This window comes from Acanthaster planci, linkage group LG05, assembly GCF_054643075.1.
Source record: "Acanthaster planci isolate LZ-2023a linkage group LG05, COTS_SCS, whole genome shotgun sequence".
Lineage (NCBI taxonomy): Eukaryota > Metazoa > Echinodermata > Asteroidea > Valvatida > Acanthasteridae > Acanthaster > Acanthaster planci.
Window position 1 is genome coordinate 846,944 of NC_141781.1, and position 7,585 is coordinate 854,528.

The 7,585-nt window shown below is 40.9% G+C and overlaps 2 long non-coding RNA genes across 2 annotated transcripts; one reads left to right on the top strand and one right to left on the bottom strand.

Moving 5' to 3' along the window:
• The first annotated feature begins 6 nt into the window (after positions 1-6).
• On the top strand, positions 7-4,736 carry LOC147798969 (uncharacterized). Its single transcript, XR_015425188.1, has 3 exons — positions 7-166; positions 3,188-3,357; positions 4,101-4,736. It is a non-coding gene; the product is annotated as an uncharacterized LOC147798969 (long non-coding RNA).
• On the bottom strand, positions 4,101-6,902 carry LOC147798970 (uncharacterized). The gene is made up of 2 exons (XR_015425192.1): positions 6,713-6,902; positions 4,101-6,275 (listed from the first exon to the last, which is right to left on the bottom strand). It is a non-coding gene; the product is annotated as an uncharacterized LOC147798970 (long non-coding RNA).
• Between the last annotated feature and the right edge of the window lie 683 nt (positions 6,903-7,585).

Here is a 7,585-nt window from a genome sequence, read left to right on the forward strand (position 1 = left end):
ATGGCTAATGGGTACCGCGCTACACCGGCAACTGACCTTAATAATCGTACAAAATCGCGACTTCAGTCACTCCGCGCAGGAGGAAATATTTCATCAAAATGGGTTTAATTCCAGGAGCTGTTTCAAAATTTATTGGCCCTAGGTATATTGAGCTGTCAAGGAACTGGTGAGTTGTGTTTTTCTGTTACCAGGATTCACATTTTGTTGAAAGCAAGAAAGCAGACTCGGCGATGGTGTAAATGTCGGCTGGCTTTGCCGTGGCATTGCCATTGGTCCCACTACTAGTGTGGCACGGACTCTCACTCCTGATCCATCCTTAGCCACACATCCGTATGTTATACGCATTTTCGTGTCGGCGTATTGAACATTTCATCATCTCGACGGCTGTTCCATGTCAAGACATACATGTATGTAATACACGGACTGAGCGATAAGATACGACATGTACCAACGGCCTCTTCCAAAATTTTGGCAGCAGTTTAGATGTCTTGACATGGAAGAGCTGCCGAAACGATGAGGGATCAAGTGATGTAATGTTCACCGACCTTATTTTAAAGACGGCGACTGTAAGAGCGAGCCCGTTAGAGTGAATGGATAAAGGCAACAAGACTGGAAAATACCTGAATAACGTGAGTGAAATCATTCAATAAATTGTTTTTAAAAAGCGGAAAGGTCAAGAATCGTGTTCGTGTGCAAAAGAAATTGTGCTCATGATGATAAGTGGGTGCGCCGAAATGTTCAATACGCCGACACGAAATTGCATGTACGGATGTGTGGCTAAGGATGGATCAGGAGTGAGAGTCCGTGCCACACTAGTGGGGCTACCGTGGCATACGCCGTGTGTGCACGGACCAGGACACTCACATGTATCGACGGTATCAGGTCAAATCGTACCCGGGACAACTCGTACCCAGGCCACCTTGTCCCCCCCAAACTCCCGCCCAAGTCAACTCGATCGTACCCAGGTCATCTCGTACCCTGGACCATTCGCACCCAGGACAACTCGTACTCCGCACGTTAGAATAGCACTGCAGCCGAACTGCCAAACCAAAATCGTCAAACGTCATTTGGTCAGTTCGGATGTAAAAAGCACGTGGTGAGATTTTGCTAATAATCAACCAAGAACATGCAACATGCAGCATTTTCGCTGCACAACCATTTTAAATTCTCACTACATCCAATTGTGCTTTGCATATTTAAAGTTATTATTATGTTTGCCAATCTCCGGCAGCCATGCCCTTACATTCCATATTAGGCCAATGATGTCATAAATGGTGCCATCCAATTTGGATTGGATACTGATCAGAGTAGAACTTGAGCTCGATCAAAAGCAACTTTGGAAGGAAAACTGAAAACCAGGCGGGCCGCGCTGGTGCAGCGCTAGCGCTCTGGGGGCGTGACAAAATTTGGTTCGCGCAGTGGCCCAACGTACAAGGATTTTTCTAAAGTGAAGGAGAGGATTATATAACGTAAACTAAAATTAATTAAAACGTTTAGTTTTTGCAAGCAAAGCAGCCATTGGTAGGATTATCCACTGATGACAATAATGTATGCAAGGTACGAATTGACTCAGGCATGAGTTGACTGGGGTACGAGTTGACAGGGGCACAAGTTGCTCTCGGATAATTCTGGCCAGAATTCTGATTTGCACTTTGACTTTTGGAACGGTAGCAGGAAAAAAATGACGCATAGTCTAAGGCGATATATATCACTCACTGTGACGAGTGATCCCAAATCCTGTTTTCATACTCAGCAGTCATACATGTATAAACTCTTGCATCTCATGTCTGTTTAATCAAAATGACTTTCAAAGTTGCATTTTTTAAAAACTGGCCAAAAACTGAATGCATATTGTTTCCTAGTTTTGGATCATGCATTATAAAGTGTCACCACTTTTGTCGATCCTGTACGTCCAAATTAAAAGTTTAAAATTTGAAACTGATTTTGTGGTAACCGTGGTATCTCTATCACACAAGGTGGACGGTGACCACATTTCACTGGAATTTGAGGATGTTTGTAGGTCTGCAATCTGACCGAATAATTTTGCTATCTTGAACTGGGAAAACGACTGTATTATGTAAAGAGATCTCACTGGTTGAGTTGTCTCTCTGTCATAGTTGAGTTGTCCTAACGCAGAATTCTGAATTCAGAATTCTGGCCAGAATTATCCGAGAGCAACTTTTGTTCAAAAAGAAGTTTACATTTCCCTTTAAACCAAAACCTTAGCAAGCGGTCGAGTTGTCTCAACGGTTGAGTTGTCCAAAGTCGAGTTGGCAAACGGTCAAGTTGTCCGACATCCAGTCAAAAGTTACAGAAAGCATGGCAAGGCTAAGCACATACATGTAAGTGATGTGGAGGCGTTGCGGACGTTGAACCCCAGTTGCAATTCTGGAGGTAGCCAGTCCATGGTTTTGGTTACTGGAGAAAGGATGGTGTCTGCAGCCGTCACTGAAGTGTATTTGTTATGTTGTCCGGGCAGTTATGAACATTTACTTAATCAATTGAATTTCTGTACATAGTACATGTACATAGGCCCTACACTAAATTTGCTCATTGTGTGTATGGGGGGCCTTTTATTGGACCTATTTTCAATGAAAAGCCACTGTTTAGGCATAATTATGATTTATGAAAGACATGGCACAGAACACTACATGTGGAAAGAATTCCAAATCTAGCAACTGCGTTTCTCACGTTTGACTAAAACGGGGAATTTTAAACGCTTCCAGTGTGCAAAACCCATCATCACAAAATATCTCCCTATTGTAAAGTAAATCAGTGAAGACAGTTTGATTGAGGTGCCTATTCGCACATCTGACTTGACCAGCCATTTGACCTAGCACACTTGAGTATGAGTACTTGAGTACTAGCACAAGTTGAGTATTCAAGTCATAGATTTGAGTAAGCTTGTGAATTTTTTGGGCTATTGGACAACATGGAAGAGCAAGGATGCAGTGTTATAAATATGGCCTGGTGAAAGGGCAAAAGGCACCATTGAAAATTCACATATCCCTGTAACATAGGCATCTTCAAAATTAGCTCTTGAAATGTCATGTTGATCCGTTGTGCCTCTGTTGGGCACAGCTTATTGTAACTCAGTTCAAAGCAAAATTTAAAAAAAAAAAGACTCAGCATCCTGTCTATATTTTGAAAGTGTTGTATGCTAATCATACTTCTTGTTTATTTCCAGGAAAAGAACGGCAGGTATATGGGGTGGAGTGCTAGGTGTCACTTTCCTCTTTGCCACGGATTGGCAAGTCATCATGGGATATGTACCGTTTGTCCGAGGAAAATACAAGACAGAGGATTAATGTGGACTTACTGTGTGATGACAGTTTACTAGGAATTCATTTGTTTTAGGTAAGGACTCAAGGTCTACATTTTAATTCCTTCTTAGTAGCTTGCTGTTGTCCATCTTTGACTAGTACAGTCGACTCTCATTACAAAGAACACTTTTATAACAAAATACTTTTATAAAGAACAAATTCTGAGAATCCTACTTTCTTGAATTCTTATGCTTTTCTTTGCTTTTCCACTCCTCTTATAACAAAGTTCTGGTTATAACAAAGTCATTTGTCTGGTCCCAGCAACCTTGTTATAACAAGAGTTGACTGTATTTTGGTAATGGGCTACTTTTGTGGTCTTGTAAACAAAAAGGTTCGTATAAACGTGGTGGATACCCATTCAGAAATGAAATACTCAGGAACGCTGAGGTCCTTAAACAAAGGTCTTCCCCTTGCTGTTGTTGAGCATAATTAGTCAATCTGTGCATCCGCTCGATCTTTGTGCGATCAGTTTATCTTATAGCAGTATTTTTTTATACTTCTGAGTTTCGCCACTTGCTTTTTTCCCCAAAAATGCGCAGTCGTGGAAGATTTTTTCAAAGACAGAAAGTAAAGGGAAGTAGAGATTTCACACAGGATTGACCAGAGGCTTGAGAGCAATTGTGCATCAAGCACTGTTGTTTTGCTTGAATGTTATGCTGCACATTGCCAAGAGAACCATAGTCCTAAAGTTGAATGTTTTTCTGGTTAATGTTTGCTTTTCTCTCTCCCAAACCCTTGTAACGTCATTTATTCCATTCCCTGTTTGTTTCTTTTCAGAGATTTTGCCATATTCGGATGAAGTTACCAGATTGACATGCTCGTGTTTGGAAATTTACCTTCCACGTCATGACCGCTGAACCTTCATATCCTCAACCGTGGATCTTCAGATGCTGTGCTTACTGTCACAAATGCCTGGATGTGATGTTAGATATTTTCATGGATGCTAGCCGACAGCATGTCAAATTCTGCAAGATAGGATACTTCATATAGTAACTGGACACTTGGCAAAAAACTTAACAGATACACCATGTATCACATCATCTTTGCAGATTCGTTTTGTAGTGCTAACATAGGTCGGAGTTCAGAGGTTACCAAGGAATTGCATGACACCATCGAATGCTTCTTGCAGTGTTTGAGAAGGATGTTTTCAGTAGATGTACTTTTAGAGGGGTCTCTGATGAAAATTCTCAGCTTCATTTGGGGTTTGTTTATTTCTTCCAAAACATGACATCTTTTCTTTGAAGAAAATTTCAGATAAAAACCACATGGTTCTTGTTTTACTTAATCAGAACTGATTTTTTGAACATATTTATATTTCATGGCATGTATAAATGTTCTCCAACTGCAAGTTTTACACTGCTGTGTGTTAATGTTGAGTTGATATGAGATTAAAACTTTTGAATTGAATCAGTAGACAGCAGTCTGTTTTTTTTTATTTAACAACAAAAAGTAATTCTGATGGGATACATACAAGCACCATGAATATCTTCACAGAACTTTTTAGTTTAGTAATTTGTAAACTGAACGGAAGAAAGTGCCAGGAAAATGTAGCACAGCTGCAAACATGCATAGGTTCAGAATGTTTAGCCACAGAGCGTGGAAATTCGCTCTATTGCTTGTTGAAGTGGTGATTGTAAAATTATGAACAGGCTTGGGACTATCATTGCTTTATGGTCGTCCTCTTTCTTACAGTGTGAAATAAACTTGGTCAGAATTTGCCCTATCAAACTGAAAGCTTGCAGTGCTAAACATGACCACGGCATCATATCTGCCATATTTATACCCTGCGATAACCACAACGTACTCCTGAAACTACAAAGTGACAGCAGGCAACCTAGACCCTTCCCGTTCCTTAAAAAAGTTCACAATACAAGATACTTTCAAAATTTGAACCGAGATGCTTTTTAAAAACTTGGAATAGTTGGATTTGATCGAGACTGGAGGTGTATTAAAGTCCGTGTTGGAAACTGAGGGATGGGGAAAGGTGGGGGATGACTTGCCCAGCCATGGAAATTTAAAGGGGGGGGCACCATATACACCCAATTTATGCAGAGTCTTACATCAGAATGTCACATTCATGGCTTTTTAAAATTGCTTTCCCTTTTCAGTGATATTGCAAATATTTTAGTCAGGAAACCCTGAAATTTCTTCACAATCCGCTTTAATTTTTTTGCTCATTTAAAAAAAGTGTGTGTGTGTGTGTGGGGATGATTCAATAGCCCATCCCAATAAGTAGGGGATATATACCCCCATCTACCTGGGATTATAAATATACCAAGGATAAAGATTCTTCCCTCGACAGTCCAGTTGAATCCACATTTAAAATAAGTTGTGTACATGCACTAAAAGACTGCACCATTATTAATAAGATGTCTGCAGATCCCTGATATTTGTATGTCTCTGATTATATTTGTACAAAATGCCTAGTATTTCCCTAGAAATGGTCTTGAGCTAACTTCAAAGATTCATATGCAACATCATCCTGACCAACAACTGTCCCTCAAGGCTTGGTAGACAAACAAAGTCTGGTGAAATGGGAATTGCACTTCCAAAAGCCAGCTTACTGGTAATATGTAACAGTTTGGCAACAGACGCAATCCTGTTGAGAACAGTTTCACAAGCTGGAGTGGAGACTTTGAGTTCAGAAAGCTCTAAATTGCAGTACATAGATTCACAATCTATTTTTCCTGGCCTGGCTGGGGTATCATGTGTGCTCCTGCTCTGTGTTAGAGACACTTGTAAGCACTGTCTTCCCCTCGGCAGCTCCCAATTCGTTGGTGTTGTTTTCCTCGTTGCTTTGTTCTTTTTCCTGCTTCAAGTATTTCTGCAACATCGGTTTGTAGATGTACAGTCCTGCGACACTGCCAACAATGGTTGCTATGGCAATGTGAGGAAATGGTATCCTAGGAATCCTCAGAACCATGTTTGTAATTAGGGCTGGTGACGATCTTCCTGAAATTAGAAAAGTTTAATCCAAACTGTTAGCATACTTGGCATCACACCCTTTCAAGAAAGGATCAGCAAAGAAGTGATTATATAAACTAAATGTAAACACCATTTAGGTCTAGTACTAGTACAAGGTTAGTTGCCCCCTAGCAAGGGTAAGTCCATCCCGATTTCATGAGCACTAGGGATGGAGTAAATCTTGCCAAGCTTGTTCAAGCTTAGTAATATCTTAGTCCCAGGGAAGGATCCTACGAATCGCCCGACCATGTCCAAATGCAAAAGAGTCTCTGACTAGTTTAAAATTACGCTACCCCCAGAACTGTGCAGTGGGGTTCATTACCCGCGCTAGTTTACAATCTCCAAACATCAAACCAATGGTAGGTCAACAAAATTATTCGACTTTAAAATGAACAAACGGAAGTCAGTTTTCGAGAAAGACTTACCAAAATAAAAAAGGGAGTGTTGAAAAAGGAGCCGTCTGCAAAGTAAGATCACATACTTGTGCATGCAGCCCCATGTAATGCACACGTACACGTACAGAATATATAATGTACTCGAGGGCCGGCCGGCGCGGCCGGCCGCTACTTTTACTCGGCCAATGCGCTAGCATGTTTAGACGCCCAGTTCCCAGACTCCAGTTACAAGAAATTCATTATTGTAGGTAGCCGGCATTTTCCTATTAAGTCAGAAAACCAGACTAATTTGTCAGTGAAACCGAAAGAGGGCGTCCTACTTGGCACATGCGTTTCGTCTAGTCTGTGTGACTGTGAGTTTGGGTTTCCTTTTCACAACATATTCGGCTTTTCAAGTTTACATTTTCTGCTTAATCAGTAAGCCGGTAAGTTGACAAATATTTTCGCATGGGGCTCTCAGGACAAGAAGAGGAGTACCGAGAAGGTTTTCCCCTTATGTCTGTCGTTTTAAAATCTCAAAGCGTAGGGTAATCACTTTCTAAAATCTGACCCTTGGCATTGTCATGATTGCACTGTAGGTACATGCCCATATGAGCTCACCATGATAGAGCAGTCTGAGGTAGGCTTACTCTGTGTTTGCACCGTGAGTGTATGTTAATCATTTTATGTTTCAGTCGAATGGAGGGCAAGCATAAACTCATCAGTTCTTTGTGGACATCACTAGTTTCTCCCAGAGTGGTATATCACTTATCAGTCACGTCAGTCATCAGGAAGTGAGGTTGTTCCATTTATTACACTCAAGTCTGGACGAAGGGGTAATTCTCCATTCACTTTGTTCTGGGATTTATAAGTTTTCCTCATATTTTGCTGCAATGTGACTAAAAATACAGTAACTGAAACCCT